Source organism: Anopheles gambiae, chromosome 3 (genome assembly GCF_943734735.2).
Source record: "Anopheles gambiae chromosome 3, idAnoGambNW_F1_1, whole genome shotgun sequence".
Classification (NCBI taxonomy): Eukaryota; Metazoa; Arthropoda; class Insecta; order Diptera; family Culicidae; genus Anopheles; species Anopheles gambiae.
Genome location: NC_064602.1, coordinates 64,506,634 through 64,534,438, shown reverse-complemented (window position 1 = coordinate 64,534,438; position 27,805 = coordinate 64,506,634). Strand labels below are relative to the sequence as shown.

At 41.3% G+C, this 27,805-nt stretch overlaps 1 protein-coding gene across 12 annotated transcripts in view; it reads right to left on the bottom strand.

Annotated features, from left to right (window-relative positions):
* Positions 1-27,805, bottom strand: part of LOC3291124 (proteoglycan 4) — a 122,451-nt gene that overhangs the window by 88,160 nt on the left and 6,486 nt on the right. For 7 of the 12 annotated variants that reach the window (XM_061656309.1, XM_061656306.1, XM_061656315.1 and 4 more), the window contains exon 2: positions 889-934. The exons of 1 other annotated variant lie outside the window; for it this stretch is intronic. The gene's annotated coding sequence lies outside the window, so the exon portion shown is untranslated. Of the gene's footprint in view, positions 1-888; positions 935-12,242; positions 12,310-24,388; positions 24,409-27,805 lie in introns of those variants that run through there. 4 more of the 12 variants (XM_061656307.1, XM_061656308.1, XM_061656310.1 and 1 more) reach the window with 3 other exon arrangements.

Below are 27,805 nucleotides of genomic sequence, written 5' to 3'. Positions count from 1 at the left end.
AAAGTTAAAAAATATGAAATTTAAGTAATTCTAAAGCCATTGTTTACTGCCATTGAATAATACAAGCACTAATATCTTTGAAATATCTTCAAATTGATTAAACTTTAGTTAATCTCACCCGAAACAACTTTTTTTTTCAAAAATGCTTTACATATTCTTCCTAGAACCGTTTCCTTGAAAGAAGTTAAGCCAAATCGTTTCGAATGCACCGATTCGCTAATTGATTGCTCTTGACAGCCGTTAAAATCAATTATCCTTTCCGTGATTGCTCGCCATCCGGGAGTGTAGCCTCCTGCCGATCCGATCGCTAAAATGCACCATAATTTAGGCTTTCAGTGCAGCATTTGCGCGACTGTTGGACCAAGTCGAGCAGCAGCAACATCAAGCCCTAAAATATGGCACAAGGCCAATACGAGACACACCAACCGCAAAGCTCAAAAAGCCCAACTCGCGTGCGTACAATTAATTACGTGCAAAAGATTATGGCAAATTATCGCGCACCAGCTCGCCAACGGCCCCGAGGGCCTACACGCTTCCAAGCAATCTTCCATTTGTGGCATGCTACGTCACGCGGGACTGGGGAACATCGACGGAAAGATTAAATCGCGTGAGATTCACTTATTTGCCTGTGATTTCATTTCTTTTCTACCATACAAACTACCCAGCAAAAAGGTTTTGCGTTTTGGACGGGTGAGATTGAAGATGGGTATCTTTTTGTGACCTCGTTGCACAGGGGAGAAAACAATGGAAGCTCAACACGGTTTACATGTGATCGGGATACTTGTAACGAGAAGTTTTGCATCAATTTGTCAAGTCACATCTTCAAGTGTACTGTAAATATCTGAGTGAAGAAGATATTCTTACAACGTCCAGAAGTGATTGCCTTACCTTTAAGACTCGTGCAAAACGAAGGTCCTTGATCGTATCGTAAAATCTGTAATTGAAAAAGAACAACGAGAACCACATTAACTCCACTTCGTACCGAGGTGCCCACTCAATCCATCAAGTTCGTTAAAAGCACACTAAGCCTAATCAGAATCCGGGCGCTACTATGTTCTTTCACTTAAAACAGTACCACTCCACAGGCAAGCAGAAACAATAAGCTGCCCGCATCGGGCAGGGATGTTAAGTTGGAGACGTGTTTGACTGGATTCAATTAAATTTTCCGTCAGCTTCATTCGCCTGCTTAGCATACCGGGCTAGACGGCATACTCCGGAGGGGTTGCTGTAGCAAAATCCCTGTTTAATCGTTTGAATAAACACAATCTCAAGGAGAGAAGCACGTCCGCCGGGGTCAAGACAATCTCTACACTCAAAACGAATCCAAAACATCCAGCCTCTATTGAAAACTCGGCCAGGAGGTGCTTGGAAAGTATATGGCTGGGATTAAGAGTTTCCCCGAAGTTGTCGTCTTTGCTGTTCTTCGGGATATTTGAAATGAAAAATAACTACTGAATGCTCTAGCTCCGGACTCATTGTTATGGCCATTGGGGAGGCTACATGGAAGCTTTGTCTAATCTACTTACTACAATATCTTGGACCATTTGATCGATTTCAGATTTGTTCGATTCTGTTAGATGAAGATGAGGGCGAAGTGTCCCACTTAAATCGTAAAAAAGACACCTCTTTAAAAAAAAGTTTTATATCAATTGCTCAATTGTTGAATTTTACTGCTTTCTTCAAAAGTTATTTTATTTTAATTATTCTAAGTTTTAAGAAGGTGACCACATATTTTTTCCATATTTTGTGCAGTCATTTCCTTCGCCTCCTTCCTCTTGCTTGGCTATAAATTCCTTATGGATAATGAAACCAAAATTTAATTGGGTCATTGGGTAATGTTAAGCCCCATAAGTCTTGGGCGGTGATTGATTACCATTGACTGTAAAACTTTAACGAACCTAGCCTGCTGCTTCTTCTAGCGGAAGTAAAATCCATCCGTTTCCCGCAAGTTAACCAGTAAAATTCTATTCCTCATTCTGCTGCTCAATATACCCAAAACATCGTCAAGCCAATCTACCGCAAAACAAGGATTGAACGTTTTATTTTCCAGCGCAAATACTCGTCCCGTCGCTTAGCACCCACACCGCTGCATTGCGTCATTGGGTGTAAGAGTCGGCATATTGCGTAAATAAGCGTTCAAAACACGTGGTGTAATGGAACGAATTTGCATCCAAATACACTTTCTGTCGGCGAGATTCCCTTTCACACCGAAGCAACATTGCCTGTTCCGTTCGGATGGAATCGGTAAACCGGTGTGGATTAGCCATTGATTTCGTGTGCGTGTCATTAGCTCTTTTTTTCGCTCCGATATTCCATGTACACGTAGACCAGTGTCCATCGTGAGCTGAATGATAATGCACGGAAGTTTCAGATTTAGGCACCAGCAAAAGGCTCGAGGGTCAGCAACGGAACGGCTACAGACAAATAAAATAAGGCTGCTACACTTTGCGTCTGTGTTTGCTGTTGCGTTCGTCGTTTTTTGTATGTCTCTCAGTGGATTCGGCTTCAGGGCTTCATCACAAGCGCCGCCAGGAATACCAATGTACCAAAGCGTTGTATCTTGCGGTACTACAACTGCTCGGCCGCTGTTACCTTGCCCCAGTGACGGAGTATGTGCACATCATGAACGTACATCAGCTGCCCATGCCTGTGCCAAATGATGTCATTCTCGGAAAGCATTGAGGCTACCTAGTTTATGCAGTACGCCGTTGGTATGCAGCCCGTGGTAGTGAGTTATGCTAAAATTAGGATGATTAATTTTCGGTTGCGGTATGGGTAAATTTGCACAAACGGTACGGTTGCAAGCTCGGTTATGGCCGTAAGAAACTAGAGCGATGTAACAAAAGCCGTGATTCATAGCTGTCGTTTCATGATGTAGCTTATTTGCGAGTGTCAACGCGATATAGTTTTTAATGAGACTGTTTATTATTCAAAATTGTGTACATTTTATTTGCTTACAGTCATGATACACTCCACACTCTTACACTTATACACTTCATGCAACCGTAGGCAGTTTTTGTCAAATGACAACATGAAGTAAATTTGCATCCATTTCCAGCTATTGTTTTACCTCTTGTTCAGAAATTTATCAAAAAAAAAAAAGATTTGAAATACACTGTATGGGTTATTTATTTCCCCTAAGAGGAAGATGATTATTTTTTCATTTATTTTTTATTTTTACACTCTGCACTCAGTGTGGTAATTGAATGTCCTGACATACAATCAGAACTTATTACAAACTATTTTAGGTACAACCCATTTTTTTTAAATTATCAATTCAAATACTTCTTTATACACTTTTAATAAAAAAAAAGTCGAAATTAATATCCTTGAAGATTTCATAAAACATCCTCAAAATTTCCACATTTTTTTACATAAACATAAACGGTAAAGCCGTCTCTCCTGATTAAAAAATATAAATGTTAGAATATCGATACTAACAAACGATTAAATTATACAAAGTTTAGGAAAAGTAACAATCGGCCACCTCTTACAATTGCAAAAAAGTGCAATACAACACAAACACACGATAGCATCAGTTGTCTCTTGCGAACTATTGTTCACTTTTGAATTATGGCTGCTTTTCCCACACATTGTCGAAACTTTTCACACTTTTGTCATTGCATATTTCCAAGCCAACCCAAGCAACGGCAATTGCATCCTGCTGTGTAACGAAGGATACATTTTCATCTTTTAGCCTCCCTTCAAATATCCTTCCTTCCCTGAAGATATATCTCCCCTGTAAGAGTACGCAGTTGTAGTCAATATTCTTACACACGCGCAGCGAAGAGCGAAATATTTCAAACAATAATTACTACCACCCCCGCACAGCCAATAGCAATGGCAAAAAGTTACCTCGTGCGTAAAATTGAGCGTACCCAACAGCTTCATCTTCAACGCCCTCGCCTTCTGCACCGTGCCAAAGGGAAACTTTCCCTCCAAGGTAGCGTCTGCACATGGGCGGGTAAATTCATCTCTCCTTCACTTGGGTGGCTTTGACTTTGCAGTAAAGGAAGCGTAAACTAACAGACACACGCTTAATGAACACAGCTCCACATGACAGCGCCCGTGTAGACAAGCGCGGCAAGACTTTATTACCTGCCACCTGCCACCGTCTCGCGCCGGTCTCTGCGCGGCAAAAGGTCCCGAAGGGATCACATTGCGGTTACAAAACATCGCTCCTACGAAACGCACGCGCTCACCCAAGGCGGCAAAATGCGCGTTCGTGTTCCCTTTGATGGATAACGTAATAAATCTCGGTCCACGCGTCAGATCCCAGCTTCTTGCTCACTGTCTTATCACTGGACCTCATCTTCGCCGTCGAAATAAACACGGTCCAGAGGAAAACTCGCTCGCTACTACACGCTTCCCACACCCGTCCGAAATGCCATCACCTTGCTTGGGCACCTTGCACCGAGTGTGTCAGGTCCGGGACAGGACGGCACACTATTTGTACCACTATATTGCCTTTTATGTAAATATGTTTGCTCAGCTTCGTTGCCGTCATCGTCGTCGTCGTCGTCGGGGGAGCACAGAGATGTGTTTTCTTTATTTCACTGCCAAGCCACCTTCCAGCACGGTTGTAGCTTGCAGTAACCTTTCTCGCCCGACGATGATCTAGCAAAGCAGGAGGAACCTCTGCTCATCTTTGGCGTAACTTTTGTTCCGCACTGGCGGTACACGAGGCAACTCCGTCCGGAATGAATTCCGTTAGCTTGCTGCCGCTTAAATCACCATGCAACTAATAACAAATCCACTCACCGGCAGTGTATTCCTCCTTTCCACCTTCCCTTCATTTCACCAGCACGAGCATCAACACTACAAGACAACACGGTCACCGAGTCGCGCATCCTGTTTCTTAGTATCCGTGCGCAACAAACGCTTCACACCACGAACAGCAGCAGCTGCTGCTCCATTACCAGCGCCCTTACCGTGTCCCGATTGGTTACGCTCAGAGTTTCCTCCTTTTCATCCGATAAGACGTAATCAACGCGATGAAAATCTTTGCGACGTATAGCGGTTTTTAGTTTTTCCTTCTTCGGCATCTACCCATTTATCGTACCTTTGTTTGCCCGGTAGCGCTGAGCGAACGAATCTTAATCAACATCGGGTAATGATTTTGCTTGTTTTGTCTTTCCTTTCACTAACCGGTAGAGTGATATATTCTTTCTTGAAAAGATTCAATCTTCACCTTGAAGGAGAACATGCATCAACTGCCAAGAATTGAATCATCGGTACGAAGTTCATTCTTTAACTAGAATAGATTTCTAGACTGTTTTGTCTTGTTCATGTTAAGCGGGTAAAAAAAAAAATTTTCATCAACATAACAGAATAGATTTTGCATTTATGAGTCCCTTTTGTTATGTTTTGGTTGTTGTTGATATGAAAAGGTGTACAAACATAATGGTATTTGACAGTATTATTAACAAGAACATTTTCCACACAGGATAGATAAGTAAATAGATAAGTATTTACAAAATGTCTGCTTTACTATTTTCAAAGATATTAACTACACATTGAACATAAATTAAAGCTCAAATCCTCAAAACTATTTTAGTTTTTACTTCGCCCTTCAAATAAACTGTCCAATAATCTTCCACTTCATTTTCATATCAAATCAACAGCTCGTGTAATTTTTACCATTCATTAGTTTCCTTTGTTCAAAAGTTAAAATTCAACGTTCACACTTACCCTTATCGCTTACAAGGAGCACGATAGAATCATAATCATAATAACACATGTTTACGATTCACTGTAAACGATTGGCTAGCCGGCTATCATTGCTTTCGGCATATGGAGCCAGACCGTTGTGGCTACACTCTTGTTCCTTCCGCAAAATTCAAACCAAATGTTCAGCACACTGGTTGCAATGTTAAGTTCTGAAAAATTCATTCTATAACCGAAACAACGCAGAGCCAGGCTGGAATACCCAAAGCCCAGAAACACCAAAAAAAAAGCAAAGCCTCATGACTCTGGTAGGTTCGCGAAACGGGACCAAAACTTACGACTGTTACGAGGAGAGATTTTTTAAAACCTTCTACCTTGCACGCTGTACTTCTCCGCTCCGTGTGCGTTTGGGGGCAAATTTAGTGAAAATTGGAAAATTGGCTGATTCGAATGCGCGTAAAAGCAGTGAGAAGGGCAAAAAACACAAACACACACACAATATCTCGTGTGCACTTTCCGCATGGACAGAAGGCGCAACAAATGGTATTGGAAAGTTTTGAGGAAGGGCAATGGTATGGCTTTGCCTCGCGCCTCCCACTCAAAACCTAGGGAACATCACGCGATGTTGGACGGGGGATTTTAGCGAATCGTAAAAGGAAACGCACGTGCTATACGTAGGAATATTATTTACGCTCGAATGAAAATTCTATTTGCAGTATATTCTCTATTTTTATCGTCCTCCTTCAGCTGCTACTAACGTTCACTAGGGCAGCGCATGGAAAACTAGACGGGATATATCAGGATATTGAAGCAACTTTGTGCTGCGGAAGCCCTTTTCCGTTTTATTAACCAACTAAGGCACATTCTATTCACTGGGACTTTCCAGCGAATTTTTTGTTCTAATTCGCCACTTTCTTTTACAAGTTGCCCATTAGGCTCCTTTTTCTTACTCCACTAAAAGGCATCAAGTCGCAAAGTTGTTCTGCACCCTACCCTCGGGTGGGTAAATTAAGATTTGCTTTCCTGTATCCCATCACCCTGCTTCGTCGGTGAAAGTGAAGTTGCAAACTTCCAAAGTCTAAATTGGCCAATAAATTTATCCCAATGCCCTTTCGACCCGCCGGATAAGCCACCTGAGCCAACCAACCCAAGCGACAGAACATGAAGGTGCAATGATCGACACCGTTGCGTACAGACACATAAAAAAAGAAAGACTGATACACACACAATTGTTCAAAACGACTTTGGACTGACCGTTTCGCGCACCGTTTTTTCTTGGTACGAAATAGAAACATTTTCCTCTCCCCCCGGCTAATCAAACGTCTGTACGGCCGGTGGCGAAATTAATGTGCCATCGTGAGATTTATGCGCGAAACTCATTCAATTTATGCTTCAAATGGCCGTTTCGGGTAGTGCGTCAAGCTCTCGCACCCTTAGCAGCAAAGTTTAGCAATAAAATAGCCGTACGGCAAAGGCATTAACAAAAGAAGTCACCCAAAAGCGTACGTAGTGCGCGCGCGAAAATCCAGCCACGATGAGCCACACACTAAATGGTCCATTCCGGTGGGGAGGTGAAAAGGCAATGAAAACGGACTACGCCGACGGTTTAACCTCACAGGACCCTCACACAGGGCATTTGCGAAGAAATGAAAATGAATGCGAGATTTTTAACGACGGAATTGCTTTACAATCTTGCTGTCACTGTAACAAAGTACAATAAAAACAACAAATCAATGAACGGAAAAGGACACTTTCCGCAACAACAAAAAGCACACATATTTCCCGGAAAACCTAAAAGAAAGTGCCATTAAAAAACGCCTCCAACTGCCCCTGCTTGAATGATGTCGTTCTAGTTTTGCTTTATTGCTTCACGTTCGATGGAAAATGGTTTATTGCGATTCGACAACGATTGAAGATGCCTAAACTGGTGTTTCCGAGAATCAATTTAGAGTACAAAGTACGTTCCCAGGGTTAAGGGTCCATTAAAAGTAAAATATTTCATTGACTGCTGACTGCTCTTCCAACCGGAGTCATTTGGAATTTAGATTTAATTTGATTTTTTTTCTTTTACATCCCAACACGTTTTGCTCTGCTTCGCTGTGCCATAATGAAACAATATCCGATACAGAGACATGCGCTGTGTAACACCTGGGACTTCAATGTTCTCCCTACCGGGCGAATTCAAACAGTCATAATGTTCAGTAGAGTCGTCCAATTATCCGCTCCATAAAAATAACCTCCCGTATCACGTATCTTCATTTGACACCAGCTGTCCACTAACATTCATGAGCCTTCCCAGTCTTTAAGTCCAAACGTAGAACTTAAATCTACGCCCATCTCTGCAGATTTCTATCAAGCAGCGAGCGGACGCTATGGTCCAGATTTTTCTATCTCTTGCGACCCACTTCCGGAGCGCAACTCACTCGTCACTGGCGCTAAACATACGCCCTGGAGCAAAAACCTAATGCGCAACCAGTCGAATCGTTAGTCTCGGAACGTGTTCGTAAATAGTTGCATTTTATTCCCTTATCCAACCATACACCCTTCGATGAGTATGGGTAACGGTCGTCTGGAACGCAAAAGCTCCCCGCTTTGCCCACCCTGATGGTTGTGCAACACGCCCTGTGCCCACCATGACCGGATCGTGTGGCTTCGTTAGTCCATACCCGGTTGAGTAGTAGATGCTGCAAGGACTCGGTCGAACTAGCTCCAGCCAAGGATAAGATATCACACAGTCCTTCAGACACTAACTGACGCATCCTTTTAGTGCTTGCCCTAACGATCCACCACCGCCCGGGGATGGAATGATAAATCCATCCATCGGACCATAAACGAGTGTCTATTCCCCGGCCTTCTGACAACATCACCCTGGCCGGCCTGTTGGTAAATGGTAAAGAGATGACTGCGCCTCGCCGGCATTTGTACCGCAAACCCTGCATCGGCTCCCTCGGGTAGCCGTGTAATGACGTGCTAAGGAGCCAACTGCCAGAATCAGGACGTTTCGAGACGTGTCAGTGTCAGCATTTCTAGCGTCACTCGGGAAAACGGTATACCTCCATCCCTGCCGGCCCAGCTCTTTGTCACTAACGAGAATTTCTTGTTTATGAGCTTCTTTTGCTAATAATCCCTTTCGCTGTCTGCTTGCGCAACAGTACCATTGCCATCCATCGGCAGGGATCAAATCTCTCGCTGTAATGAACTGGAATTATTGCGTTCACCCGCCCCGGAGTGGAATCGGAAATGGTGTGCCCGGTGGCTTCAGCACCGTTCTGTCGCGTGTCATTGGCAATTCGCACGATAAGGGGGAAATGATGGTGAATGCACAAATTAGCAACGGTATTCATTGCGTCACTTCACTCTTCGCCAATGTTCTCCCCGGCTGGGTTCACGTGGTATCCTTCCATGCCGACGCAACCTTTACAGACCGGTCGCAAATAGTGACGACGCACAAAAGGCACCGTAAATATTATGATATTTGCTGTTTTACTTTTATAAAAGCGGCACACATCCCTCGGGCCAATGACCAACGACATGTGCAACACATACGAAGGAGAGCTGACACTGGTTAGATCCTTTCATCGGAATGAATTGGATGAGTGATTAGACACCAGACTGATTATGGTTACTGTTGCACTTTTTTGAACTACACTCACACACAGAATGCGAATAAACACTGCTGTTGAATAATTTTTAGTTATACGAACCTTTTTTTATGTTAAAAGTTACAAATCAGGTATCATCAATGCCTGTAATATGCATATTGTAGTATTTGTTATCTATGGTTTTACCCCATAAAAAACTTTTAAATCTTATTGAAATATTGTACATATATACATTCAAAATCATCGATGATATACAAAAGTTATTCTAACTTATTTAAAAATCAACAGATTTTTAGGAACTTTTTTACTTTTACGACCCTTCTGTTTGCTGATCTTGGGCTTGCCAGACTATTCGACCGGTATGGTCGAATTCTGCATATTACACGTTCACGTAATCATAACGGCGTTCCTATAAGTAATACGTAATTGTCTCTTTGTTATTTTAAGTAGTACCACTTACTTTTGTATGATAATATTTCGTTGAGTGGCTTGCGGTGAACGATTTGATAAACAATTATAAAAATAATTTCTTATTTGATTTCAAATACAACAGAGATGACAATATTAACTCAAACTATATTATTTAAATACACACTGATGTAGGGAGTAACATTCATATAAAAAAGGTTCTGCTGAACCCTTTTACTAGTATGGAATAACTGTGGAAATTCACACTTATTATCACATTTCTTTTCTCACGTTAGGATTTTTTTTAACCCTTGACATTGACTGACAGATACACAAACATGTTTTATACGACTTCGTACATTACTTTTTACAACAATAATACATTGCTTAGTTGACGAGTAGACCTTTACAGTAAGCTGAACAATGACATATTTGAAATTTGATATAAATATTAACCACTACCGGAACTGCACTCCTCATGTATGCATTCCTCTCATTCTACACATCAGTAAATATCAATGGAAATATGAAGCAACTGTTAGTAACGTGTGTTGGAAAAACAACGAGCCATATTTTCGCACCGCAACACAAAAGCATAGCTCAAATTTCAAATATGCATGCCCGAGCGAAGCTCCGGTATGCTGATTCCGACAACAATTTAGCAAATTGTTTCACTTCGATGGGACGCTTTCAAACTACGCACGAATTGGTTGTGTTGCAATCGCCAGACCAGCGGGTCTGGAAAATGGACCACACTTACCCCGCTGCTGAAAAAGCGATTCAATAAAGCTCAACTCTACCGGACCATAGTCTTCCAGTCTGGCGCACTCGGTCACTGTGACGAATTCGTGCAGTTCCTTTTTCGGACCAATGTTTCTTGCAATTTTGAAAGCCTGCATGCGAGGCTCCAAATATTCGCGTGCATAGCGTCAGTGCCTTTCCCACGAAATTAAGCAATCCGTTCTAAGCGCACATACGTGTGTATGTGTGTGCACGCACTCACAAACACACAGTGTCTTTCACGCGGAAGTTCTCGCCGCCGGAGCGACTTTCAACATCAAACGTCGGGTTAATCCGTCAGCCAATTGAAATGTCAATGGCCGCGCAAAGGGATGTCAAACCGAAACCGTTGCGAAAGCTTGCCCAGAAGTGCGTCAGCCTTTGGCGGCATGTGTGTTAAAATGTCAATCGCGGTAAACGCTGGCCACTGGACATACTTTCGCGTGACATGGTTTCACTTCCGCGAGCTAGCCAGACCGAGGCGGTGCAGCAATTATTAGCTGCGCTACTGTGCGTTTGTGTATCGAGGGTGAAGTAAGATGTTAGTGCTATTGGCAGGGCAGTAGTTCACGACAAGCCGCTGACAAGACGTCCTTTTAGATCCTGACGCACAGTATGGTGCGATTAAAGTTGATCGACTGTGGACAAGAGCGGCGATGAGAAATGTTCAAATCATAGATCCAATCGTTTCGTTTATCACAAAGACTTGAAATGGTTAAATTTTACTCATGCAACATCATACTCGTATGGCATACTGTATACATATCTTGTGCTAAGTACATCAGAATACGACTGTCTGCTTACCTTGATAATATTTACGATAAATCGCTCCCGAGAGCAGATAACCGTTCCGAATGAAACGATTAAACTCTAATCCAATTAGTGAGTCATCCTGTTCAATGGCTTTATATTTCACTTTGCTGTACAAAATCCACACAAAACTGCTACATACACCAACACGGTAAACTATTTATTAATTAACGCCTAATTTTAATGCCGCATGCGTACCGGGATGGCACTGTCATGCAAAAGTCGCGTTAATTATAATTCTTTCACTACATATAGACACACACACACACACACACACACACACACATACACACGGCGTATCACGTTGTACAGTTTGGGTGTTTAGATTATAGGTTTAGTGGTGCCATAATTGGCACAAACCGTTCAATGTACTTCCCTTACCACCGGTTCATCTGCCTGCGTTGCATCATGCTTGTGGCAAACTTCACACAACGTGTATAAATTTCCAGAGCACTTCTTCTTCTCTTCTTCCCTCTTCCCCATTCTCGCTGGGAGATCGAATTGCGAATAGGTTAAATTCCTGGCCTCCGGGTTGCCAATTGCCAGCTGATCCGATACCGAGAGCATAACGTTCCGGATTTGCATGGCAGGATCGAATGTTGGAAAGGAATAGCAAAAAACATACGCTCCAAAATGAAGAGCGTCGCTCCGACCTAAAATTACTCAAATTGTTGAAATTCATTCGATAGTGCCTCGAATGCTTAAAGGCTTGCAGGCGTGTGAAAAACACCGGATGTGAAATAAAGGCAACACAATGCTTTGTATTCCTCATATTTCACGGAATATCCAAAATATCCGCAATAACGATGTGTTTTTCACATACTATAATTGCTCTTTCAAGCAAAATTTGTTCCACAATTATTCAAGCAACATTTGTAGCGATTTTGATAGGGAAATGTTTCTCAAATTTCATTGTTGTTGATCATTTTGAACAAATAACTAAAAAAATATTTTTTTGGTTAGTTCTAGTCTTACCTGATGAAAAGCTTAATAAAAACTAAACCAACAGTATCAACGGAATCCAACTCCTGCTAAAGCTCACCTGAAAGTAAACACAAAAATAGCGGTCATTAGTTTTCAATATTTATTCAATTCCGGCTCAAACTGCTTTCATTTTTCTTTCACACGGATCAAAAAACAACAAGCACCCTATCAACAAATATTTGCTTCCAACAAACCCACGCTTAGATAATATCGGTTCCGTCAACGTCAAACACCTCTCAGAGGATGGCAATGTCACAAAATTCAAAAGACTGCCGAAAAAAACCAGCTCCTCGATCGATGCTCACTACCAGCCATTGTTGGTGAAACTTTCATTTTCTATCGCATTCAGCTCACTCACTCTCACCGTAGCAAAAATTTCTCCAGCTTCTTGTGCGGCTAAAATCGCCAACGTGACTAATGAACTTCCGCCCATACCATGATCGATGTCAATGCACGGTGCGCGGTGACGGTGATAACCGAAAAGAAACCTGACATCCCTGACGCTTCTTTTGGCGATCCTTCTCGGCGCGTTCGTTTCCGCTCTCGCGTCTCAGGCAGAAGCAATGGTGCGGAGACTGATCCGATACACTACATTAGCGTCTATTTGAGCTCTCAATTAGTGTCGGATCGGTATCGATGTCAGCCGAGAACGACGAATTATGCCACGTTACGTCACCGAGTAGAGAGGAGGAAGGGGCTAAAGCATTGTTTAGAGGAACAGCTGTCAATCGGAATTGGAGTGACTGAAGATTTTGGGTTCAATTAGTACTATAGACGATGCCAAATTAGAGCACTAATAGGCTTCGCTTTTGAACGTCCTTTATTACCTATGTTGCTTTATTTTGTGAATTTTAAAACAGTTCAAAAGTGTTTTTAGGATATGCTAAACGACGCAAAACAAATGCTAATTATCGCTCCTGGATAGTATCGAATTTAATTTCTCTCCAAAACTAGTCCCTATTTCATTTTTATTCCATTTCAAACCCTTTGCTAAATGATAATCATTTTGTGCGGCAAGAATAAATCGTTCCCTTTCCGGTAAAAATGACGACTGAACAAAAGACAACACATCCAACCAAGTGAAAGTCGTCACAAAAAATGGCACAAAAAATCAACAATGCCAGCAGAAATCCATCCAACAGACATGTTCTTGACTCGGTTCAAGCTGCGGATCAAATATGACAGAGTAAATGTTAGGATTACAAATATTGAGCAGAATCTTTCGATTGCGAAACTACGCGCCAAACAATTCCAATGCCCGTGACGAACCGGGCACGGCATGGTAAAAGACATCACCCCGATCGAATGGCACTCTTGACAAAGGCACCAGCTTCCAGCATCCAGCACGTCGAGCGACTTTCAGCGCCACGATTTGGAGAAACTGCCAAAATCAAAGAAAGGCTTTCCGCGTGTCTTCCGCTCCGCCTGCCACGCTTGTGTCCATTTCGCTCATTCAAACAATCGGGTTTGCAGCGCGTATCCACCAGCCGCCTCATCATCGATTGAGTGCGATGGAAATATTTCATGCGCGTTTGTCCCATTTCCGGCCCCCTCCAGGCCCGCCACCATGCCAGCAGAGTGGATGAGTTGGCATGAATGTCAGCCGTCTGCCGGCTGACTCTATTGGTTTGGCAAAAGTCACACCATAAGGACCATCATCCACATCATACAACCCGCACAGCGCGACACGATGGGCAACGTTTCGTAGATCGAAAAAGTGGAATGTAAATGTTTACCATACGCTCTTTATAGAGGGTGCCCTTTTATTGCAATTTTATTTTTAATCGCTCAGTTTTATTTCTATTCATTACACGTGATCCAGTGCACAAAAAAAGCCCACACCCAAGGCCACTTCGTAGAACCGGGCTGGTTTATATGATGGGTACTTCGTCAACATGTCGATGCAATTTGTTTCAGATGAAGCGTTTTTAGTGAATTCTGTCTATCAGCCTATGGAAATAGTTTTAGCTTAAGGCAAAAAAAGTATATCAATTTTACTCATCAAATTGAACCTTTTGTTTGGCTAGTCGTCAAGTGAGATGGGACAATCGTCCCTGTGTTAGCCGAGAGTTGTAGACAATTGATTGCCACCAGCTGTGACGACGAAATTAGAATCAAATATTTGTTCTGCATTCCCTCCACGGTCAGACAACTAACACATGAGACAATTTGATCAGAATTAGGATTTTGTGTTAGTTTATAATAAAGAAACAAAACCAATATTTGCGATAGTCCTATCCGTTTCTATGAAAAAATTCGCTGTACCGATTGTCATTGCTTTAGAAACTATGAAACGCAATCAATGAGGAGACCAATTGGTCGACCCGAAAACTAAAGTATTGAAATTCGCTAGGTGTTTGCACAGTTGCACAAAAATAGATATAAAATCGTTTTGATTCCAATCAGAAAAATAAACTTGCATCATATCCGTAACAATCGACAAGCTTTGCTATAGTTATGTTTGCAACTTCGTCAGCCTTCTGTTATTAAAACTCTGCCGTGTTTAATTATGACACCTGAATGTACCCAACCTTGCACACAGGTTATAAGCCAAGATGAGTTGTGCAGGTGAAGTAATAAACCCTTTTAAAGCTTCCTACGTCAACCTTCATCCCGTGCATGCTTGAAGCGTGTCAAGTTAATCATGATCACGAGAGAAGATTTTACTACTAAAACCATTAGAAAAGATGCACATTACTTCCTTTCATATTCACCACACACACACTCACAATAGTGTGTTTAACATATATGAAAAAAATCATAATTAAATGCTTGCACCAGCGATGACGCAATTTTCGCTTACCATAAATAAACATTCCCAGCGAACATCTCTCGAACGGATGGGCGGTAAGTTTATTCTTAACCACAAACCTCTGTGCGCCCTGCATGACCCTTGCGCATAAGATGGTCGTATGAAGATCCGATGACGTTCTACCACGACATCATAAATCAATCACTCTCGTCACCCACCAGAACTAAAATTACTACAGCTAAAAACGCTTCAGCCATTCAGTTTGAGAAGAGGAGGGGGCAACCAGTTACAGTGCCCAGCGTCATTTGATGGAGTTAGATTTTTTTGTCTGTCTCGCCCATTCCATTTGCTACGCCAAGATGAAGTCGTAACCGAGACGAGACGGATGTTTCACGACCTCACGCCCCTTTTGGCCTCCTTTTTCGGTTCACTCGGAAAGGTTCTTGAAATCGGAAATGGCTCGCAACTGTCCTTTGACGCCTTCTGACAGCCAGAACAGGGTTTCAAGAGAGGACAAACAATTATTTACACCCCCAACGTAAGAACGCGCCTCATCATACGAATGCTCACATCACGCAAATGCGTCATCTTCTCGCTGATGGATGTAACACCCGGAAACGGTAAGTCTCCCGAAAGAAAGAAGAACAAAATACAACTTCTTCCCCGCAAATGTGACACGAAATCCGGACGGGCAACGGTGGATTGCTTTCAAATCCTTTTGAAGCTCAGCTACCCGACAGCATTCATCAGCTGAAGTCCAACGCACGGTGAGAGCAGCCATTCTTCCCAATGAGATAATTCACTACTATACACTGGACCGGATGATGCTGCGGCTTGGCTTTTTTTGTGCGGCTTTGCTAAACTCATAAGCCCACCCCCAACGCTTGATGGGCCAGCAACCATTGTGTCCGGCGACGCATCACCAAAAAACAATGAAATTAAGATTAATGAGTAGTGATAATGAAATCGAAAAGTAACAAAAAAAACTACAACAAAGACAAAGACGCCAAGAAGCCGAAGAACAAAGGGAAGTAACCGACACCCTCTGTGCAATCTTAATGGCTACACGAAATCGCTGTGGCTACTGGGAGGGAACTGGAACATCAAGACCACCATATTGCACTTGGAGACGAAATTAATTACCAACCCTGACTGGACTGCATTTGACCGAGTATCAAAGACCGTGGACATCTGTTGTGCTTTTGTTGTTGGGTAGGTGGGTCACTGTTACTGCGCACCGTAGTTTATGGGACGACACAGCTGTCTGTTGGTTCAGCGTTAAGTTGGACACTATGAAGTAATGAAGTAGCGCAAGGGTTCTCACCCCTGGGCTTCAAGAGATATTGTATCATGAATTGGAAGTGTTATTTTTATGTCATGATTCACCATACAAGTTAGTTGTTTTAATTGTGAACAAGTATATTGTTTTCGTGTGTTCTACGAATCAAGTGATTCTCAAACTTGAAAGCATTTATTAATTCATTTATTACGTTTTAAAATTCGTTTAGAATACATGAAGCACTTTCTTCACACCATCATCAAATAGAATCGGCTTAGTATGAGCAGAAACAATGCGTTTCATAAAACCTTAATCTAAAAACCGCAACGGGCGAGGCAACCAAATAATGCAATTTTGCTAAACCGCGAAATGCAGCTCGGGCTAGCGAATTGTGTTTTGGCTGGTTAAAACGGGTCGTTGCGTTCTGCCCACCACAATTTGCTTCTTTGCTATTAACAGTTTGGATATGCTTGCAGATGGTCTCTAATGCGAAAATGGTGATTAAAGAAATTTAAAACACACGTTTTTGGCATATAATTAAACTAGGCTTCTGGAATTCTTTGATATCATTGTATTGTTTGAATTTATAACAGCACACCATTATTTTAATGTAAATAACATGAACAAATAATTATATTTTTTTCATTCACCTTCTACGTATGCTTAAGGTGGGAACTCCATGTACCGCTCACAACCACAAACTATGACCGTGCTGTGGAATTGTAAAGTTCGCATGTACGAACGGTAACTATGATTTATATGCTTTACCTTTAGTGCGCCTTTGTTTTGATTATGGGCCGCCCTCTTATCACAACCCCCAGGGGAGGGCGCACTGCATCAAAAATCTGCACGACCTTTTCAAACTCAATGATCTCCTTCCGGCGCCAATTGCAAGATTTTCGGTATCTTGAGCTCATTTCTACAACCGAAACAACACGAGACTTAAACAACTCTAGCCCCAAACGCCCCAAATAAAAAGAAACAAAGGTGAGAACGGTGAACACAAGGGGTGCATTATGTCCCACCCCTCTATCCCATAGCTTTTCCAACCACCTCTCTGCCTACCCATTTTATGTAACTACAAAGCGCTGCACCAATTCGTACTGCAGTGTGGTGCATAATTCATTGTACCCTGTACCATTCTTGAGGTGAGGAATTGAAGCTTTTTTTATCTTCTCTCGATGGTTTACTAGCACGCCGAAGGCGGATGGCAAGCGATTTGTAATTTGAATACCGCACACACCAACAGCCCCGCTCACGTCAGCACACACTAACTCTCCCTCTCTCGTCTCGAGCCACACTTCTCCAACGTTGAAGGGCACTGCTCTATACAGAGCTGAAAATATCACCGAGTTGTGCGTCAACTGCAGAAGGGTGCTTGAGAATTCTTCAAAGCATCTCCAAAGAACGCTACGAGTGCATTTCTCTTCATCCTGCCTTGGCAAACAAAGCCGCTGGGGCGTCGAATTGAAAAATCTTCAGCTCAAGAATAACACCATTCGTACCTTTGCATTCGTACGGATGCGATTTGATGCAATCATTAATAATTCATGGCCACGAACCGTACGCTCGATATAGCTTACCGGATTTTGACGCCACAGCGGATCGTCGAAATGGAAAGATTTTATGTTCCTCCCGTGCTCTTTCTCCTTGTGACATTGGTGTTATTGCTATGTTGGTAACCGACACGGTATGATTGTAAATAATACCATTTCACAAGAAACGGTTAGGTGTTTATCAATTTAACACCTGTTTTTTATGATGAAGCAGATGAACTATTTTGATATGCATTCATCAATTGAAAGCATATTTACATAGCAAAAGCTCTTTTAAATATTAATCAACGAGCTTAAGTTAGAAAGCTTAACTGTCAAAGTTGATCATTAATTATTTGTATAAAATCCATCTGTCTAGAGGCATTACCAAGCATTCAAAAGCGAACATGAAGTTTTATAAAAACAAGAAGAAAAAAATCGTAAACGGATCTACTAGAATAATAAACGACCGCCGATTGAACTAATTAAACAGCAGATTCCCGCCTTCAGAAACTTCATCAGAACTCCGTCGTCTTCGATGTTGCGTTACCACAAACCAACCACGATTAATATCTTAGAACTCTGCAAATTTATAATCCTGTCATAAAACCATATCCAAAACTTCTTCAATCTTTCGATCCGTCATCCAATCTTGAAAGAGATAAAGCGCTTCAAAACAACAGCCTTCACTTTGCCGTTTCCGAATACGGGAGCAACCTAAGGTGATACAAGTTCAATTGTAATTTGCTTTTTAAGGATCAACGGTCTTGAGATTTTTCAATCAAAAACTAAATCATCGTCCTCAAATGGATCCGGCATGCTTGAACCAATAAATCAAATTAATTTCTTACCCCGTTTGCTTCAACTCTACCTTCCAACGGAGAACGGAATTTACTGCTTTACTGGTTGTTTAAAATTTTTAATAACCATCATCAGCCAACCGCTGACTTCCTGGTACGGCAGCCATACCCAGCGCTTATTAAATAACGCCTATTTGGATAAAGTTTGTGAACTTGGCGGCAGCCTATTGAAGCGTATAAACCACCGGCTACATAAACTTTGCTTTTCAATCCAAAAAGTGTTTCAACTACCTTTACAACCAATCGATTCCACCATGCACGAGGAGCTTTTCATCACAAACCGTTTTGTTTCTTTTTTCTCCCGCACCCTTTTGCCGTTTCGAATGGTTCAAATCGCGACCCCGATTAGCAATTAGTCGCTTCCGTCATCGGTCGCTTTGTTACATTCTGCGCATTAATCGTGTCAGATGGTTGAATTTGGCGCCATATTGTGTGTGTGTGAGTGTGTTTTTATTTCTACTCATTTATTTACGACACTACTGTACTGGCATGATGGACATCATAAATACACCTTCTTTCACGGTTGATCGTTCTGCACCGATAGTCACCAGTACTTTCAGTGTATATGGTGCGTTTGAGTCGTTTTTTTTTATAAATTCCTCCACCTAAGGCGGCAGTAAGGGGTACTAATTTTTCAAAAAGAATGCGCTACCAAACGGTAACACTGCTGTGGCTGTGGTTGGAATTGGAGTAATTGCAATCGGTTAGGCTTGCAAGTTGCGCCAAAGTCACGCTTCGCCGGTGGACTTCGCTACAGCTGGAAAGGTTTTACGTTCGTCAAAGGCGCAATCGCTTCCGCACTTTCCAATTGTTCGTTTGGTTATGGTTTGATTCGATGGCGATAGATGTATCATTTCGATGCGACCTTTCAACGAACGGCACCGTAAGAATTACAGCAAGAATAAATTACACGCAAATGATTTTGAGTTATTTTTTATGCATGGTTTTGCAATTGTTTACTTTAACCCTTGTGCTTAGGTTTACAATATTATTTTTTTCTTAGGAAGATTGTTTTACTGTTAGATCAGCTGTGAAAAACTTGTTCAAAATGGTTCTTGATGTTTCACTATATGCCTTACATAATTTTCAAGTAAACATTTCACAGCTGTATTCATTGGAATGAATAAGCAACCTCGTCTCCAAGCGATCTTTGGGTGAATCTGCTGTTACTAATCCAACTAACTTATTAAAAAATAGATTTCCTGTAACTCACTATGACCCATAGCTTGATGGTATGTGCTGTGTCTGAAGGAACGATTTCACATTGGAATCAAAATCTTTACACGATCTCTAAATAATTTATTCAAAATAACATCGTATTTTTCTAATTATTCCTCAGAGAAACTAACAGTAAAATTTGAAAAATGGTCTATTGACTCAAACAAAAATTCGAATAAACTAAAACCGAACCGATCAGATGTTAGTTATGTTTGCTATTTTCTTACGACAGAACTTGGGAACGTGTCTCGTTATGCTGTAGTCAAGTGAATCGTTTAAGGTCCTATACCATTCACCAGACACTTCAATTTTACGCTTGTGAAATTTGGACTTTGCTCTTAAAATTGACTATTGATATGTAAAACAAGAACACTTTCGACGCATAAAAAAAACTCTTCTGTCAACTACCCTTATAACTGTTAACCAAGCACTCCCTTTTTGCCTTTCGCTTGACCTTCGAAGTGGAAGAATCGATTTGGAAAGCCTACATTTCTTTTCAATTTGCCCAAAACATACCAAATGCCTTTGTACTCGAAAGCAAAGAGCGCCCGAAAGTCACCAATTGGCACCGGTTGTCGTCGAGTGCTCCATTAATTGCAAAATTTCCACTTCGAATGTTATATTTCCATATCCTCAAGGCCATTGAGAAGTTGAAGTGTTTTGTATCGCTGTAGGGATCTTATGCTTTCAATTATGTTTCTAAGCATACACTTCATTCTCGCTTTGCTTGTACTGGCGCTCTTTTTATTTCGATGAATCACGGCATCGCTCGCACTGAACGACACTAATTGAACACTGTCACCTTCCCTTCGGAGGGTGTCCACATCTGCACGTACTTTGTCACCCAGGAATTCCACTTCCAGGGTCATAAATTAGATCCACCTTCGACATCCCCACTGTGGATGTCACAGCAGCCTGGGCGCGTTAAATAAAAGCAAGCTTTTGACCCACAACAAATGCCTGATCTACTATGTTCTATACCCGGTTTGTTGCTCACAAAGCTTGTTACATTTACACACAGCGTCAGCTGTTCACAAATGGACAGCGGGCGCGTGCCTTATGACTCACGACTAGCAAGCTCCAAAGCCGTGTTGCTCTGAAATCTGGCCCAACAAATGCCTTTCCCTTTAGATTTTTGTCGACCTGGTACAATCTATTTAGCGCGTGTATAGCAGGCATTCGAAGATCAACTCGATTTTTTCCTGCTTCATTTACCAACTCCAGCTGTTCCTTGTTCCTCGTCTGACGCCACAATGACTCTTGGTGGTCGTAAACTAATTTACAGTCGTTACAATCAAAGCAAACTAAAAGACGCTGGAGAGCACCTTCGTCCGCCACAGTATCCATTGGACCTGAAGTTCGAGAGGCAAATGAATCAAACCAGCACCTTCGCCAAAAACGGTAACACTCTGCGTTCTATGCGATCACCTTAATCGAGAAAAACGGCCGCCACACGGCAACAATTGCACACGACAGAACGATTCTCCGCGGGAGGCGATTAACCGCTTGTCCCAATGACAATTGCAACATAATTTGGCCTCGCACGGAACAGTCGCCGTGGAAAAGAATGTACAGCAGTACTCATCCCGTGGCTTGTCGAGCGGGGACTCGTGCGTTACACAACCGGAGTGTGCCCGTGTGCGAAAGGGTTGGCCGCATAATGAGAGGGTGATTTGTGCTTAAGCTCACGAAGCTTTTGACTTAATGAATGGCCAAAGTGTGTACCAGTGACAAGATCTTTGCGGTGATGATCGACCCAAGATGCTGCCGTGCCTAATTTGCATTCAGAAAACGCCTCCGTTCTATTGTTAATGGTGAGCGGTGGGTGATTTGCTTTTTATTCCTACGAGTGTCTCATTAATCAAAGACGCTAAATTATGACATGAATACACGAAGTGTGTTAAGTTGAAAGGTACAAAAAATCAGTATTTCAACTGAAGTACTTGCACAAACTCACTGATTAATTTGGTACACTAATGAGAACAGTTTGTAATTCAATCGGTACAAAACCAGTTTGAGAAAAACAAAGCCAATATAGGCAATCATATGAAATCAGATAACAAGATAATTGAAACATGGAAATATGAGCATTTAAAAAAAATACAGATGTAGTTTAACGAAACAAATTAAACATAGACATAAATGTTAATTAGATTAACATTTATTAACAGAAATTAGAAGCTTGGAAATTTAAATAAAAAAAAAAATTTGAAATTGAATAAATATCCACAGAAAACGATCAAAGAACCATAACATGAAATATGCGTGCGTTTTAAAAACTAAAAAAAAAAAATTAAATTATCCGTGGAACCATATCAGACAAATGTGTAAAAATATGTATTATAATACAGCCCCACATACAAATCAATCTTTTCATAATCATTGCTACCAATCGTAAACCTACAAATTGAACTGTTAGCATTCAATAAATAAATCAAATATAGGTAAAATAATCATCTCTGAGCAAAAAACCATATAGGTACTGATCATCTTAACAGTCGCAAAAATATAGCAAATATATTAATTCCCATACAAACAAGCGGCATCACCTCAAGGGCCACTCGTTCGATGAGTGCCCAAACAAGACCGATAATTATTGGAATTACTGTTCGGTGTATCCGGCTTCCTCGATGCAATTTCAACCACTCAAATGATATCGAAACGATATTGTGCAGCTCAGCGAATCGTGAAATCGAATGCACACCAACCACTTCATACCTTCGCGCTGTTCCGTGTGGCTCGTGTTGGTGTGTTTATTTTTACCATACAATTCCAAATGCAGGATAAATGTTGAAAGAGTACTCGCATTTGCATTCATTCATTCGCTCACGGTTACGCTTTAATGGGTATTTGTAATACTGCAGCGTTCAATATGGAATAATGTGTTTGCGTGAAATTGTGCAAGGCGTTGAGCTATCGCCAAATTCCCCCTACATTTCCGATATGGCACCTCTTTTTCCTGGAAACCCGTGGGATTCAATCAGCAGTAAAGCTAGCACTATCGACTCACCTCCTATTATCAAACATTGTTATTATAATTTCGAGTAAAACATTGATTGAAACGCATCATGACCCGCTCAAACCCAAAGCTGCGAATGATTATTTTAAGTTTTATTTGTATTGATGTTTCCCGTTCTGAATTGCATTCTGAAGCACAGCAAACCACCCCAATTGTTGTGGAAACGAAGCAACTGGAGCAGTATGGTGTTTATGAACGGTTCTGTGTGGGTATGAGATTAATTTATGCGAAAAATAATATAATGGCGCAATTTCAGTAGCTTCAGTACGATTATATAAACCGGCAATTATTTATTTTTGATTGCATGGCTAGGATTTATGCCTATTTTTCTTTAGCATTGAAATAAAATAAACAAATTACCTGCTGTTGACCCTCCATTTTTTCATCTCATCACAATTTCTTAAGTGCATAGCAAATAAAAAAGTCAATAGCCTGCCTTTTCTTTTCCACTGTTAATAAAAAAAGAAGAAACATCAGAACAATTCATTGCAAAACCAGCTAATACAAGATAGTTAGAAGCTGCAAAAAACGACTGACAAATTGAAACTATTACGACTGTTGAGACACATCCTCAAGGTTAAGGTCCAATAAAATGAGTGCATGTGATGTTTCTCGCGAGTGTAACAAATAAACTGATTAAAAAAATAAACACCCGAAATCGAAACCACAACATTGCTACCCTCTCTGCACTGCTAAAGCAATGAGCCTACTGACACCATTTCGAAAACAACCACAAAACGTATAGTGAAACAGTTCGAGTACCATTTTCTTTACCCGTTACGAGACCGTGAAGTGGAACCGAGATTTTTCTATTTCATTTCGGCTTTGCTACCTTACAGCAGAAAATGGGGAGTGTGATTTGTTTATTTGTTTTAGCTTAAAGTTCACTTTCGCACTCAACTACACTATTTACTTCACACCGTCGGTGTTAAGTGTACCATTTTCTGACCGGATTTTCTTCACCATACCATTTGATTGCTGCTTTTGTGGTGCAATGGGATAACGAAGCGTGAAGCGTAAAACACTGGCCATAGTAACGGAGCGTTGACCAAGAGATGCAAATTAAACACTACCTTCAAGATTATTGCACATATTTTTTTCTCGTTTGCTTGCGGATAGAGTTTGGCGTAAATTGCTTTTGGTTTGAGCTTTACATTAAATTTTCCTTTCGTTTGACCTACATTGCATTTCTTTGAGAAGTGAAATGACCTTCAGTTTTTTAGTTTCCCTGAAATTTTGAATTTTTAATCTCTTATTATGCTCCTAATAATATATTACAAGGGCGGTCTCGCTGCACAATCATCAATTCGTACGACTTAACAACATGCCCGTCGTAGATTCAAGCTTAATATTCCGTAGCAATGTCTGACTATCCGGATGAGTGGTACTGAATAAAGTCTCGAAAGCCTGTATGTACCAATATTACCCCGTAGGACGTTTATGCCAAATAGAAGAATATATTACAGAAGCTTACCTTCGATTTGTCTCAATGGCCTGAAAAACAATTTGTAACAAATGTTAATATAAAAATTATATTGTAATGAAATGCTTATAACCACAGAAAGCCAGAAAGAAAATATCATTAAAAACTCTAATAGAAATTACTACAGCACGACATGCTTGCTTGCAGCATAACCTTCCGAGACATAAATTACCATGCGGCCAAGTTGCAATAGCACGATTGACGGACCATCCTCCAAATACTCATCGACAGTAACGAATCTAGTTGGAAACTCAAACACTTGCTGTGGGGCTGATTTTCTACCCAGCAAACCAATAGTTTCATGCTTTCTGGCACGATTTCTGATTTAATAAACAAATATCACAACCACCAGAAATTGTTTCGTGTGCCCTGAATAATGGTTCATGCACTTGCACGCCCATACTGACACAGCACCACCAATTTAACCATCTAAAGGGCTTCTAGGAAAGGAAAGTTACACGATACGAAACTGGAAATTGCCCCCCCAACTCATTAATCCAGCACGTAGCGATTGATTTCTCTCTGCCATTCACTTCCTCCCCAATCCCATCAGTGATGTCCGAGACGTGTGTGCGTGTTAATAATATCCATGCTGATCTCGTTAAATCATACAAGCAACACACTTCCCAATGGAAACGCGCGACGTCGACAAGGATAATTAGTGCTGAAACTCTCGGCCCACAAACGAGGGTAAAAGCCTAATGAAGCAGCGTATCAATTGCAACGGTGGCTTTCCAAATAGTTAAGCTCATGGTCGGGATTGATAACGTAACGCCAGAAAACATTTCTTCAATAAACGACTTTTCTAAAAAATACAATTTTACGAGCGTCGTTACTCCCACGATGCAGGATTTAATGATCGCTTATTTTTTAAGAAATTTGCTTTCGAACAAACATCATCGCGATCCTCCTCTCATGCGCTGCTAGTCGGCAATAGCTTGCGTCACCATGACGTTAATTGCAGCGTTAATGGAGCCATTGGTGTACCTTTTCCAAGCCCCCAAATCATGTTGCAATTTAGTTTATGGCGGAAAATGGTATAAGCTCACCAGAACAAACTGCTTGCGAATGGTCAGAAAAGATTTATATAATGCGATTAATTTATTATGAATAATGTGTCATGTATTCTAGTAGCCATAAAGCTTCCTTCCTTCTCGTGTTCATTTGAAGGTCGATGTTATACAGTTTAAGCTTCAAATATTAACTCATATGATCAAGCGAAACCAGAGAACAAGGAATGATTGTGAAACATCTCCACTACCTGTAATGAACAAATATCCGTTCACCAGCAACCATCTCTTCCTGCATACACTCGAGAAACATGCATGCTACCATGCTTGTACACATAAAATCACAATTAAACAACCATTACCGGAATCGTAAACAAATGTTTTCGCTGTGTCTTTTCGAGCGGCTAACACGATACCTGACGAGATTGTCCGGTACACCCGTTCACAGCACTTTCGGTGCGTAGTACCCATGATTCGATTCGCCTGCATCCTCCAATAAGGAAGCCTGTCATTTTTCATGCTATAGATCGAGATGTTAAGGTCAGATGTGGTCGCTGAGGAGCTTTTGTTTCAATGCTAAGGTTAAGTGACTTATGGCAATAAGCGACGAACCTCAGTCAACATGCACGATTTCTGGTGATCGCGAAAGCTACAGTTACCCGTAGCCGTCAACAAATTGTCATGGTATGCAACAACAACAAAAATATCTCTGAACATTCCAATATGATTATACAACTGTATAAAATCCCATATTTTGAACCATTTCTTTCATGGAATTTAAAATCAGTCGCTTCACTAACACATGCATTTCATTTTTAAAACATAATCTTATCATCGGGTTAACTCGACAAATTCTTTCGCAGAATCAAACATCTCCGCTTACATAAAGTGAGTCAAACGTGAACGAACGACAACATCGCGAGTTCGATGAACGAATTAAACAAGGCGCTCAACAACATCGAAACGCATCCATTCAGATGGCTCCTCTCGCGTGGCAGATCGGAGTGTTTTTTTCTTCTTCGCCTGTTACCGGCAGGCAATTAAAGCAGCGAATCATCACATTCCAATTTAAAACACTGTGAGTTAATTTGAAAAAAATATTCACAGAAGATTCACGAATTTAAAATTGTTAAATACAGTTTTTAAACACTACTTTCGTTTTTAGGTACCATACACACAAAGCATCATTCCAAGCCGGTGGAAATTAAGCTTGCAGACAAATTCCTTTCTTTATTTTTGACCAGCCAATTTTACATCTTCACCCACAGTGCGACGGGGTAAAGAAAACAAAAAAGTCTACGCGAACCGGTGATAAAAACAGAGAAAATAAAACCGGTAACGATGAGCACACAGCCCTGCCGTCTCTTGTGTACATCCCGCTGGTCATTCAACTCGGCCGTCCGGCTCGGCAGTTGGCCGCATCGTCATCAGCATCGACCGGGTGGCATTAGCTTAAGTCGCGTTTCGTTCACGCGTTCGATTTGCGCATCTTTCGCGCTTCTACATACACCACGCAGCTCACAGCGATTACACACGCGCATGCTTGTTGGTGGTAGAAAGCAAGCGGCGATATCAACGCGACCGCTGAACAACGGTGCTTTCTCGAACGGTGGAATCCTGTCCGGCACTTTCCGCGATTCCACCGCGGCTGGAGGATGGCCATAAAAATAGAGCCGATTTGTTGACTGCTATGACGATGGCGGTAAGCATTACCGGTTCTCGCGCGAGAGCGTTACGAAATTTCGGTCAGGTCGCGTACGTGCAGAAATTTCACTACTACTACTAGCTGCATCATGGGACTGGCAGGGGCTGCCGTAGCTGAGGGCACGAAAGCTGACGAGTTGATTATGCGTGGAGTACTAGGAAGTTTATGCATATGACATTCGACCCTAATCGGTTCTATAGCCGGAGGTCCATAATTGGACGATGTGTGCCAAATCTTCACCACGAGAAAAGGTATGGCACGATCTATCAGGGGCTTACTTATGAAACGAGGATATCTGTTGAACGTCTGGTTACTTTTATGGAATGTATTTATCTTAGAAAAATTAAATAATAAAATATTATCATGTCAATGTTTAAAGATCTCCGTCAGCGTTTCCGTTTTGATTAGTTTAAAAGTATTATTGAAGCTATTTGTGTAGACCTACGGAAATCGGACAATAACAAAACCAAATAAATAAAAATTAACACGAAACATAGACAATATCAAGCTAGATATGAGTTTGATAAATGTGAATGAAAAATTGGTTAAACCTAAAAGCAAATATAACAAAATAAACCCATACTATACTTTTAACTAAAACATCTAACTCAACAAAGCAAACATTTTAAAACCAACAGGGAAAAATAAAAGAGCTTTGAACAAACTAACATATTCAAATTAATTTTGTAGGCA